This window comes from Podarcis erhardii (assembly GCF_964252035.2).
Source record: "Podarcis erhardii genome assembly, chromosome: 11".
NCBI lineage: Eukaryota > Metazoa > Chordata > Lepidosauria > Squamata > Lacertidae > Podarcis > Podarcis erhardii.
The window spans coordinates 14,766,999-14,780,586 of NC_138501.1; the positions used below are offsets into that span (position 1 = coordinate 14,766,999).

The 13,588-nt window shown below is 44.1% G+C and overlaps 1 protein-coding gene across 2 annotated transcripts in view; it reads left to right on the forward strand.

Moving 5' to 3' along the window:
- MARCHF3 (membrane associated ring-CH-type finger 3) overlaps nt 1-13,588 on the forward strand; it is a 150,757-nt gene that overhangs the window by 133,570 nt on the left and 3,599 nt on the right. The gene's annotated exons all lie outside the window — the stretch shown is intronic.

Here is a 13,588-nt window from a genome sequence, read left to right on the forward strand (position 1 = left end):
AATAGAGGATCCAGCTTCGTAACTTTGATTTTGACTGCAGAAATGTAAAGTTATTATAAATTTATTTATCTGATTTTTCAACTTAAAATTTACAGAAATATATCAAACATAAACCATAAAAACAAGATTCCAAGGAATATCCTGGACTGCCATTCTCCCCAATGTGGGTCCTATTATTAATCAGTTCCTCCCACATATTTTATGATAATCAAACCTTTTACTTCTTCCATTATGTCCAAAATCAACCTCAAACTATGAGTGCTATTCCAATCCTACTAACAATTTTAACTGTTTAGAGTGGTCTTTAAGATAAGTTATAAATTTCCCCCGTTCCTTGTTAAAATTTTGGTCTTCTTGATTTCTGACTCTTCTGGTCATTTTAGCCATTTCAGCGTAGTCCATTAACTTCATCCGTCATTCTTCTCTGGTAGGGACTTTATCTTCTTTCCATCTCTGGGCCAGTAACATCCGTGCAGCCGTGGTCACATACATAAATAGTCTTTTCTGCTCCTTTGGGATTTTGGCACCTGAGAGATGCAAAGTTAGCCTCTAAACATAGGAACCTTGGACAGACTCTAATTAGAGAACGGAGAAGTTGAATGGACTTGGAAAAATAGGCTAAAGAGGCAGGGCACTTCAGTTTCTGATGTGTATACGCAAAGGAGAGGTGGATGCTTCCCTCCTACAAAACAATACCTTTTCATATCAGCTAAATGCAAAATAAAATCTGGAGAATAGGGATCCCACCCAGCATACATTCCTTTCCTCAGTTAGTGAGTGTTGGAAGAAAAACGCTTGAGACAAGTGTGCTTTCTTATTCTAATGCAAATTCTGCAAGACAGCTGAACTTGCCTCAGGACAAGAAGCTCACAAGACCTTTCTCAGTCTCCCTAAATAGGTCTTCTGTTGACACTGGGCAAGAGCAACCTGGAATGCACTGAACGAACTACAGTGGGAAAGAACTGAACCGTTCTTATTCCTTTGATATGGAGTGCTGAAAAGTCAACCTTTTCCAAGGCTGAGTGATGTTCAGAAATAACAAGTCTGCTTAACACTGTAGGTTAGACAATGATAATGTTGTTACAGTGTTGAAAGGGTGGTTTTGGGGGGGGTTACTGCACTAATTTGAGTTCTAGCACTTTTAAAAATACAATCTGGTTTCCTCGTCTAGACATCTGTGACTTGGTGTCACTGACTGAACTTGCTCCTCTAATCTGTGGGAAAGGTTGGCAGCTCGATCACAAGTTCGTTGGAGACAGAATACATGAATACGTCAAGTTGGCCTTATCTGTTTCCAGGGGACTTCAAGTCTGATGCACAGGCATGGAGAAATTGCACTGAATTCTCTTGCCTGGAGGATGTCTTATTGTGGTGCATGGATTTGGGGAAAGGAGCAGCTTGTAAAGCAGGGATGGGGATGGAGAAACCTCTGGTCCTCCGGGTGTTAAGAAGAAGAAGAAGAGGAGGAGATTGGATTTGATACCCCGCTTTATCACTACCTGAAGGAGTCTCAAAGTGGCTAACATTCTCCTTTCCCTTCCTCCCCCAAAACAAACACTCTGTGAGGTGAGTGGGGCTGAGAGACTTCAAAGAAGTGTGACTAGCCCAAGGTCACCCAGCAGCTGCATGTGGAGGAGCAGAGACATGAACCCGGTTCACCAGATTACGAGTCTACCGCTCTCAACCACTACACCACACTGGCTCTCTGAACTCCAGCTCCCCCTCATCCCTAACCATTAGGCATGTTGGTTGCAGCAGATGAGAGTCTGAGTTCAGCACCCCACAGGCATTTTCACATGGAAGTAGAAGTGCTTTTGAAGTTGCACTTGCAATACTTGCACTTTTTTGTGTGTGTTACTATGAGATAGCAAGTTTAAACTGTGTGTACATCACATCTGAAATACCCTGATGTGAAAGGCAAAAACTGACATCCCTGAAATTGCTTCTCCTTACCTGAAATTTTGCAGTACCTGATCTGCTCCTCCATGCACCCTCCCCTCCTGCTTGTTGTAATAACCAAAGTTGTAGTGATGGAAACAAGTGAGTTCCATCTATGTTCAGGTTTTCAGCAATGTGCTATAACTAACCTGTTGACACACTAAATCAAGGGTGGGATGCTTTTTGGGTGCATTCCATCATGCGGGGACTGGATCTCTTTGGTGGGCAGAGTGAGAGGCAGGTGGACCAACAGTCGTGACTCTTACCTGTACACAAAAGCCTACATTACGAGCCACGCAAATGTCAGAAGTTTCTGTACAGACACATATCTCCCCAGCCTCTATTCAGGGAAGCAAGTGGGCCTCATCATAGTTCAAAGACACATTCCAGCCAGGCAGAAGCTCTCAAGGAGGCTGTGGCGTGAAGAGTCCCAAAGAATGAACAGAGAGCCCCATTTGGGCCCTAGGCCCGAGATTTTCCATTCCTGCATTAAATAGATATTTTGAGTTTTGTGAACAAAAAATATTGTGGCATCTTAAAGTTCGGAATTCCATACAGTAAGAGTGGGTTAGTGGACGGAGACACAGATATCTCCAAAACCAAAGTGCTTCGCCAACAAGTACAAAATAACCCCTCTGCAGCGCCACAAATCCAACTCAATGGTGTAACATTGGAAAATGTCAATCACTTCTCCTACCTGGGCAGTTATCTTTCCACAAGGGCTGACATTGATGCTGAAAATCCAGCATCGCCTGAGCTCTGCGAGTGGGGCTTTCTCCCAATTGAAGTGCAGAGTGTTTGAGGACCGGGACATTCGCAGGGAAACCAAAATGCTTGCTTACAAAGCTATTGTACTACCAACCTTACTTTATGCTTGTGAAACATGGACCACTTATAAACGCCATCTCCAACTCCTCGAAAGATTCCATCAATGGTGTCTCTGAAAAATTTTACACATCACTTGGGAAGACAGGCAAACTAATGCCATGGTACTGGAAGAAGCAAAGATCACCAGTGTCGAAGCAATGATTCTTCAACATCAACTTCGTTGGACTGGTCATGTTGTGCGGATGCCTGATTATCGTCTTCCAAAGCAACTACTCTATTCCAAATTTAAAAATGGAAAGCGTAATGCTGGTGGTCAACAAAAGAGGTTTAAAGACTGTCTCAAGGCAAATCTTTAAAAAATGTAGTATAAACACCAACAACTGGGAAACACTTGCTTGCAAGCGCTTCAGTTGGAGAACAGCCTTTACTAAAGGTGTCATGGGCTTTGAAGACACTTGAACTCAGGATGCAAGGGAGAAACGTGCTAAGAGGAAGGCATGCTTGGCAAATCCACACCGTGATCAACACTGTGGAAGGACGTGTGGTTGCAGCATTGGCCTCTACAGTCACTTACAGACTCATTGTAAAAACCGTGTTTATGGAAGACAATCTTACTCGGCTACGAGTGATCGCCAAAGAAGAAGAAGAATCTCCATACCTCCTCCAGAAGCCTACCTGGTTTCTGTGCTAGCCATCAAGGGAGTAAAGTTCTTCCATGACCAGCATGGAAATGGCAAACAGGATGTAGAGTGATGTGTCCCTCATCTGTCATCCTACTCAGTGGAAGCTGAGTAGTCAGTATTTTTACACTGGCTGTGAAGGAGGAGAGACAAGTCTTTTAGTTGGCTAGTATTTTGGGGCGATAGGCTAGTGATTTGCATATCTACGAGTCTAGCAGATTTAGTGTGCCATAAGCTTTCAAAGATGCATGGAGTGTTATCCTCAGTTGTCAGAGAGAGAGAAATTACAGAAAGAGAGAGAGACCTACAAAGAAAATTGTAAGCAGCAGGACCAAAAGGTCATGCAGTGAGAGATACAGTCTGACATTCTGTGACTGTGCCTCTTGCATTTCATGATCTTTTGGACCCCCCGTTCACATTCCCCCCCCCCGCCAAATGAGAATGACACTTCATATATCTGCTTAAGTGAGCTTTAGTCTACAAAAGCTTATGTGACAATAAATCTGTGACAATAAATCTGTTTTGCCTTTAAGGTGCCAGAAGACTTTGGCAGCTTTTACATTGGGCTCTTACTGGAGAATAGCCACAGTGAGTTCCACTCACCTTTTACAGAGCATCCGTTCAATGTCATTAACACAACACCACTTCTTGTCTCTACTTTCCCCCACATATCTCAGAAAATCCAACTTTTAAAACTTATCACTATTGTTGCTTCTTTGAGTGCTGCCTTTCCATAGTAAACCATCTTCAAGGTGGCTCCTGGCATCAAAACAAGTTGTGTAATTCACTAACAGAAGATGTAACAAATGTAGTCATATAAACAATAAACTAATGAAAGTATCTCGCATTGAAAAATTAGACAATCAGCTGATAGAGGTGAGGTTACAGGGAATCAGGCAGAGGGCCTTCTTGGTAGTGGCACCCACCCATCAGAGGTCAAGGAGATAAGTAACTAGACAACCTGAAGGCAGCCCTGTATAGGGAAGTTTTAAAATATTTAATGTTTTATTAGGTTTTTGTATATGTTGGAAGCTGCACATAGTGGCTGGAGCAGCCCAGTCAGATGAGGAGGGATTTACTATTATTATTATGAATGCAGGTGGCACTGTGGTCTAAACCACTGAGCCTCTTGGGCTTGCCAATTGTAAGGTCGGCGGTTTGAATTCCTGCGATGGGCTGAGCTCCCGTCACTCTGTCCCAGCTCCTGCCAACCTAGCAGTTCCAAAGCACGCCAGTGCAAGTAGATAAATAGGTACCACTGTGGTGGGAAGGTAAACAATATTTCCATACGCTCTGGTTTCTGTCCCGTGGTGCCAAAAGCAGTTTGATCATTCTGGTCACATTACCCGGAAAGCTGTCTGTAGACAAACGCCGGCTCACTTGGCCTGAAAGCGAGATGAGCACCAAAACCCCATAGTCACTTTTGACTGGACTTAACCATCCAGGGGTCCTTTACCTTTACCTTACATCACCATTATTATTATTATTATTATTATTATTATTATTATTATTATTATTATTGGAGGGTTGTGCTGTAAGACTCTTATCAGGTATAATTCTGACCGTATTTTCTTTTGCCTCCATCTGCCTCCCCAATTTCATAATCTGTAATTTCACACTAACATTTTTCTATTTCCGCCACCCCACTGGTTGTTATCTGTTCCAGGCTTTGAAAGTCACCGGCTTTCTGATTACAGTGCAAGCAGTCTCCTCCAGTCAGTAAACCAAATGATTTGAAACCTGATTTGCTTCGGTCTCCTCCAAATTTTATATATATATATATATCTGCTTTTCAAGTCCTTTCCTGTCTGATTTTCAAAAACTGCATGTTTGGCATTTACCTTAAGACCAAGTAAATGAAATAAATGTTCCAAAGTAGCCAAAAGAAATTGGTGCCTGTCAGCTGCGCAACCTCTGCATAAGTTAAACCATTTAATTTTAGACGGGCTGCTATTTCTTTGTGTTGTCTAGCGTTCATAATACTCGACATAAATCAGTGGGTGGCTGGTGCCCTGTTCCCTGTTTCCTCTACCAGTTTGTGACGCTGCAGAAATCTTTATAGCCTTCAGTTTGACCTGGTCCACCCTCCCTTAAGGAAATCTCCACACCTAAACACAACAGCAGCTTGCGACACAACAGCCTTATCTCTGCAACCAGCAAAGGTTTTCAGGGAAGGAAGCTGTGGTATTAGTTATTGTCACTCCAGTACCCATATAGCTGTGAGACAATGGCAGCTTTCCTGGAAACAACTATTTTCACTTTCTGCCAAGCTGAGGGAGGAATAGGACCTCTAAATACAAAGGGAATGGGTTATAAATGAAATATTATGCAGCTAAATTGGCACCATCTGCACACAAGCAGGTGGTATTTTCTGGCTTGGAGGAATCCTAAAGTTTGCAGAAATTAACCTCTCCTTTAAAAGGGGGGTGATCATTCTGCGTGCGGAAAACAGCTCATTGAGAACTGAATGTGCTCAGTAACCATGGAGTGGTTTTATTTTTAAGGGGGGGCACATAGAAAATGGAGGGAGAAGTAGAATGGATTGTCCTGGAGGAGGGTGTGGTCTGACTGCCTGGAACAATGAACAAGAACACTCTTCGCTGCAACATTTTAATGCAGATCGTACTTGCGATGCCCTAAAATAGCAGGCTCTTAAGAGGGATGGAAAATCCTGCAATCACCATTTCTGTAATTGCTTTATATCAAGTGGTGCTAAGAGCTGCCGTTCACCTCGGGGACTCTGAATGGGGTGGATTAAGGATCCCAGACAAAATATGAAAGGTTTTTGTGGAGACACAGAATCTCTTAAAATAAAACAGTGCCGTCTGCCAGGGCTGGCCTGCCTGAGATGATGGGCGTGATGGTACCACTTCTCTCACCATTTCCATGTACAGAGGCTGGCAACTGAATCTTGCTTCATCATGGCTGCTGTGACAGCACCCCACAACCTCCTTGCTTGAGGGCAGTAGGCTAGCTTAGAGGGCCTAGGATGAGCCCCATGGCATAGAAGGCTCTGTCCCCCAATATCTGCACCTGCATCACTTTGCCTCATACCCACAGGGGATGGTTTCCGCCCAACTTTGGGGGGGCCCAGTGCACATAATTGACATCATGTGGCAGGAGGAGGTCTGACAGGGCCGGCCACTGGTGGGGCCCGGTGGGGCCTGTCATAGCTGGAGGGGGGCGCCGCAGCCTGTTGTAAGCCAAGGAATATTGAGGGGGCCCATCTCTCTGCTTATAATTTGGAGGGTCCTCAGGAAGAAAAAGTTCCCACCAGAGAGGGATGGCAGACCAAACTGATGGACTACGCAGAGATGGCGGAAATGACTGGGAAAATCAGAAACCAGGAAGAACAGAATTTCAATAAAGAATGGGGGGAATTTATAACTTACCTTGGAGACCACCGTACACAGCTGAGCTCTTTAGCAGGATTTGAATAACACTTGTAATGTAACAAGAACTAGGGACATATGGGATATTTAAAAACTGGATGGAGTGACTTAAAATATGCAGCGGAAAAGGACTGGCGACGGAACCCATGGAGGGGTGGGCGGGAAATCCAGGGATTTGGTTGAATCGTTGTTTATTTTTTCATAATTCATGATTTTGAATGTAAATTTTAATTTGTAAAACTAAATTATATGCACACACACACACACAGTGGTACCTCGGGTTACATACGCTTCAGGTTACATACGCTTCAGGCTACAGACTCCACTAACCCAGAAATAGTGCTTCAGGTTAAGAACTTTGCTTCAGGATGAGAACAGAAATCGTGCTCTGGTGGCGCAGCAGCAGCAGGAGGCCCCATTAGCTAAAGTGGTGCTTCAGGTTAAGAACAGTTTCAGGTTAAGTACGGACCTTCGGAACGAATTAAGTATTTAACCCGAGGTACCATTCTACACACACACACACAAACAAACAAACAAACAATTGGGGGATCCTCGGCCCTCTGGACCCCATAGATGGCGCCCCCGCTAATAGCAGAGCCAACCCTACAGCCAAGCTCCTGCAGCCAATCGGAAGCCACAGAAGCCCTGTCAGACGTTCAGGTTCCAAAAATAGTTCACAAACCGGAGCACTCACTTCCTCGTTTTTGATGTTCAGGAGCCAAAATGGTTGGGAACTAAGCTGTTCAACTTCCAAGGTACGACTACACACACACAACACAACACAACACAACACAACACAACACAACACAACACAACACAACACAACACATATAGACACTGAAAAAACAGGCAAGTAACAAAGGAGGGAAAGTAATACCTCTTTTTAATACAGATCTTTTTCATATTTCTCTAATATATTATATTTCTTTAATAAGCATTTACATGGTGGTCAGCCTTTCATAACGGATTCTCTTCTCTCCAGAAAATAGCTGTTTAAAGAAAAGGGCTGTGAAACTATTACTCTGTGCACATTAAGAGCATACAGAGCATATTAACACTTTTATCACTGATGGTTTCTATTTTCCAGTAATGTTCCTCTGCTTCTTTGCTGCACTCCATGGACTGTAAATGTCATCTTAAGTTGACATTTTAACTATAGGGTGCAGGCCGCTCTTTCTCTGGGCCCTGAAAGCTTCCTATTTTTTATTATGTCTCCCAAATTGCTGCTAGTGACTTGGAGTGATGTAGGAGGAGTTCTTTCCTGAAACACAGTATTTAACTTGCACCCTGAATATGCTTAATAGCTGCTCAGGTGAATATGCATTTTAACTGCGAATGCTAACAACGATTTATCAGTGCAACTCCTCAGAATAATTTGCATCTTAAAATAACTCATGAGATTATTATTTTTTAAGTATTTTTCAGCCAGGAACAAAATATCTGTAAGCTGCACATATTTTTTGCATTGTTTCACATTTTTATATATCGTGGTCATAAGCCTGATACGAATACTAGATAGATCAGTGTACTTCTAATAAATTATCAGTTGCATGGTAACCTATAGCTTGTCTTTGCAGCCAAGTGGGAGATCTGATTCCATTCCTATTCTATTAAGTCCAACAGGAGGGGGCTTTATTAATGAGGCAATGTGCTCTCCAGCTCAGGCGAGGAAGAGATTTCAAATTTTCGTTGTGTATCAGCAGGGGATCAATTTAATAGGGAACATACATAACTGTTGGAACACAAAGCTGGCAATATAATAAGAGGACGCAGTGTGTATACAGAGGACTTGTACACTGTAGTGCTAAACATATATAATGGGAACAAGTTCCATAGGAAACTATGCGACATGTGGCCCGAGCATGTGGCCTATGCGCTGGAGAAAGCTGCAAACTCACACACTTCCCCCACTGAATGGCTGCATAGCTCAGTAGTAGAGCATCTTCCTTGCATGCAGAAAAGGCCCAGATTCAATGCCTAACATTTCCTGGTAGGGCTGGGCAGTGGCGTAGCATGGATTACCAGTGCCCGGGGCTGCACAGAAGCAGAGTGGGAAGGAAATGGATTGAGTACACATGCACACGCAACTGCCTAAGGTGTCCACATCACCCAGGAGATCACAGGTGCGGGGTTAAGAAAAGAAGAGTTGTGTTGTCTGGAGAGGTCATTCCTGGTTCTCATTGAGAAGTTGTTTTCGGTGGAGCCCAGAGACGGAAGCATGTAGCTGTATTGAGGCGGCGCCAGGTATTGAAATTTTGTGCCCGGGGCAACCACCCCTGTGGCTCCCTTCCCCACGCCACACCACTGGGGCTGGGACTTTCCTTTGGCTGAAATCCTGGAGAACCATTACTAGTGTGCAGACCATTATGAGCTAGATGGACCCGACTCCATGTATGACAACTTCCTGCGTTCCACTGCACATGGAAGTTTTAGTGCATAGAGGGGCAGCTGGCATGATTCATCCATGAAAAGTGGGGCACAGATGTTGTTAGGCCCAAGCGTAAAGGCTGTGGTTCACATTAAGGTTCTGTACATAATGGAAGATGGTACAAGCCTGAGCCTTACTCTCGCCTAACTCTCTGTCCAGTCTAGAGGCCACCCTACAGGCAAACCAGCCCTCGCATTCAAGTACAGTCATACCTTGGTTGCCAAATGGAATCCGTTCCGGGAGTTGGTTCAACTTCCGAGAACATTTGACAAACAAGGCACGGCTTCTGATTGGCTGCAGGAGCTTCCTGCACTCAATCAGAAGCCGCATTGGACGTTCGGCTTCCAAAGAACGTTCCCAAACCGGAACACTCACTTCCGGGTTTATGGCGTTCGGGAGCCAAAACATTCAAGTCACAAGGCGTTCAAGATCCAAAGTACAACTGTATATGTCTTTAGGTGTTCTGTAAGGCACTGTTGAGCAGAGTATAGAATGACTTGCCTTGATCTATTATAGGGGTCTTCACTATTGAGATGGGAGGCAATTCTGATCTGCTTGCCAGCTGAACCCCTAATGGGTCAACATAGTTGCCCCAAAGTCATAGAATCATAGTTGAAAGGCATCCCATGGATCCTCTAGTCCATGGGTAGGCAAACTAAGGCCCGGAGGCCGGATCCGGCCCAATCGCCTTCTAAATCCAGCCCACGGACGGTCCGGGAATCAGCGTGTTTTTTACATGAGTAGAATGTGTACTTTTATTTAAAATGCATCTCTGGGTTATTTGTGGGGCCTGCCTGGTGTTTTTACATGAGTAGAATGTGTGCTTTTATTTAAAATGCATCTCAGGGTTATTTGTGGGGCATAGGAATTCGTTCATTTACCCCCCAAAAAATATAGTCTGGCCCGCCACAAGGTCTGAGGGACTGTGTACCGGCCCCCTGCTGAAAAAGTTTGCTGACCCCTGATATTTTAGTCCAGCCCCCTGCAATGCAGGAATATATGCCCATACAGGGCTCAAACCTATGACTTTGACGTTATCAGACCACGATCTCACCGACTGATCTCACCGGCAAGGCTCGGTACAACTAACCTCCTGGGATGCTATATAGATGTTTTCAAGCCCTATCTCAATTTCTGTCCGGCTGCATGCCAAGTTTTGATATTTCAGTGTGCTTCATTAGGTCCTGTTGCTTAAAAGTATTGACACTAGATCATTGTTCTTAGATTCACTCACAATGGCCCAGCAGGTGACCCCAAACTACACAGTGATCATTATAGGCGAATCTAATTGTTCCTTTGCTCGGACAAACACTCATAACATTCGACTGTAATATTCCCTGAGCACTTTGGTTTCAAATGTTGTATGGTGCTTATTTTTAGCCCATTAAAAACTCTTCAGCAGGAAATACATGAGTGCAGCTCCGATAATTCACGCTGCCTAATCGCACACACAGCCAAAAATCACAGAAAGTAGCTAGCCAAACTTTAAGTTTGGTAGTGACCTCAGGCTGCTAGCTTCCAAAATGTGCTGGCTTTTCTGTTTCTAATAGTTGCAGTCCATTTGCTGCCTTGCAGTGCTTTTGGCTGCCACAACTGAATACTGGCCAAAGAGAAGCATTCCGTGTGCCAGTTGGATCACAAGAGGATAGCTGAATCCATGGGTGCTTGATTAAACTTTGCCGCCCAGTGGCACCCATTTAATTTTGGCTTTGAGATACCCACAGATAGGTTGAGGCCAAATGACTTGCTCAGGACAGTTCTGAGTTTTGTAATGGCAATGCCTAGAGGAATGGCTACCATAGCAGACCCTCCAAGTGTCCCTATTTTCCAGGGACGTCCCTAATTTAGAGAAGCCATCACGGTTTCCAGTTTGATCCTGGAATGTCCTGCTTTTTCTTAGGACGTCCCTATTTTCATCGGAGAAATGTTGGAGGTTATGGTAGAGAAAACAAATAGTTGTTAATAGCTATACTACAGGTGTGGTTATTTATGGTATTTGGGTACCGTGCCATTAAAATGTCTTTTTTTAAGTTACATTGTCCCTAACACAGACCTTCCAAGGGTCCCTTTTATCCAGGGGTAGACCCAGATTTTTAGAAGCCACCCTGGTTTCTGATTTGATCCCGGAATGTCCCACTTTTTCATCGGAGAAATGTTGGAGGGTGTAGAGTCATGCGACCCCCGAGCCTAGGAGATAAGTAACTAGACAACCAGTAGTAGTAGTAGTAGTAGTAATAGTAGTGATTTTTTATTTATACCCTGCCCATCTGGCTGGGTTTCCCCAGCCACCCTGGGCAGCTCCCCACAGAATATTAAAAATACGATAAAACATCAAACATTAAAAACTTCCCTAAACAGGGTTGCCTGTTGGAAGCCACCCAGAGTGGCTGGGGCAACCCAATCAGATGGGCAGGGTTTAAATAATAAAATTATCACCATCACCATCATTGTTATGGAACAGGTTGTCCCTACAGTGGTACCTCTGGATACGAACCACCCCCTTTGTGAATTCTTCAGGCTATGCATGCGGCAAACCCGGAAATAAAGGAAAGGTTTCCACAGGCAGCTCCTGCACAGAACAGTGCGCCTCTGGATGTGAATGTTTTGGGGTAAGAATGGACACCCGGAACAAATTAAGTTCGTATCCAGAGGTACCACTGTATTTTCATCGGATAAATGTTGGAGGGTATGATGAAGGGTATGCATATATCAAAAGCTGCCCTCTGGGTGATCAATGCACTACTGCAGCCCATTGAACTTCAGAGTTTAGTGGAAGTAACTATTTTGAGAACAGAGACCCATACATTTGCAGAGAAGCTCTTTTCCGTCATCCTTAAATAAGATCCTGTCTCCCACAGAGACTGCTGTTTATCCATTTGAATGAATCTCATCATTGTTTCCATGATCAACACACAAACCTCGTCTCTGTTCTGCACAGGAAAGCTTTTGAATCCAAGATTCTGGGGTGGGTGTGTTTTTTAAGCATTGAAGGGGCAAATCCTTCCTTGGCTCATTGAGCCTCGCCTCAGCAAGATTGCACAGAATTACATCTCCCTAGAATGGCTGATAGTTCACCAAAGATACTGCACAGTGTTTCAGTAAACTCAAAGGGGAATTTAGAAATGGTTAGGCTTCACGTTTTGGGTTTGTGAACTATTTCTCTAACACTTGAGCAAGTTGCAGCTGCTGCCCAGAGAGCTTGCTGGCGAAACGCGAGGCTGAGCTGTCCTGGCCGCTGCTGAAATTTCAGTAGCTGACATCACTTGGAGATTGCCTGAAGGCAAGAACCCGTTGTAAACAAGCTGTCAGGCTTAACTAGGATATCCTGTGAAAATGTCTTAAACAAACGAGCAGCCACTTGGAGCCTGGCTCAACAAAGCAGCTATTCCTGGAGAAGCCTTGCTTGAGCTTGCATGGTGATCTTAAGAGAAAAACCTGCTTTTTCAAGAGGCGCCACCCTACAAAAGGATATCAGTATGATGGTGAACACGGAAGCCAAATGGCCACTGTGAAGTAGGCAGCTGCAAGCACTGAAAATTTTTTTTAACCCAACCCTAATCACTTTAGTTTTTATTTTTATTTTGTGGCTTAAAATGGGGAATCATTTTCAACCGAGTGCTGCATTGCCTATTGGCGCACCACCTGGGGGTTTCATGACAGTGGTGACCAATGACAGTTGTGACCACTGACCACTGGCAGCAGTGGGCACAAGTGACACCACTTAGCCATATTCAAGCATTCATTTCTCTTAGATTCCTTCCCCACACATCTGGCAAAATCTCCCCACTCTAGCCTGTCAGTCTCCATTTTAACAGTTGACCATCATTCTTACAAAGTGGAAAGTTTTCTACTTCTGGAGGTTCCCCTGTTACTTAGAAGCCTTCCATCATATCAAGGGATATAGCTCTTCCCCCCCCCCCCCCGGCATCTAATAATCAGCAATTTTGATGCTGCTAGCAAATTAAAATTTGTTTCTCATCAGAGGGGATTTTTTTTTCTAGTGGCAATCCACAATATGGATTGAATGTACTTCCGTTTCTTAATACGCATTTATTGGTTGTGTTAGGTGGAACTGGGAGTAGAAAGCTAATATACTAAGTCCTACTGCAATGTGCTCTACATGGAGCTACCTTTGAAGTTGACCCAGAAACAACCATTAATCCAGAATATGGCAGCTAGACTGGTGACTGGGAGTGGCCACTGAGACCATATTAGACCAGTCCTGAAAGACCTACATTGGCTCCCAGTACATTTCCAAGCACAATTCAAAGTGTTGGTGCTGACATTTAAAGCCCTAAATGGCCCCGGCTCAGTATACCTGA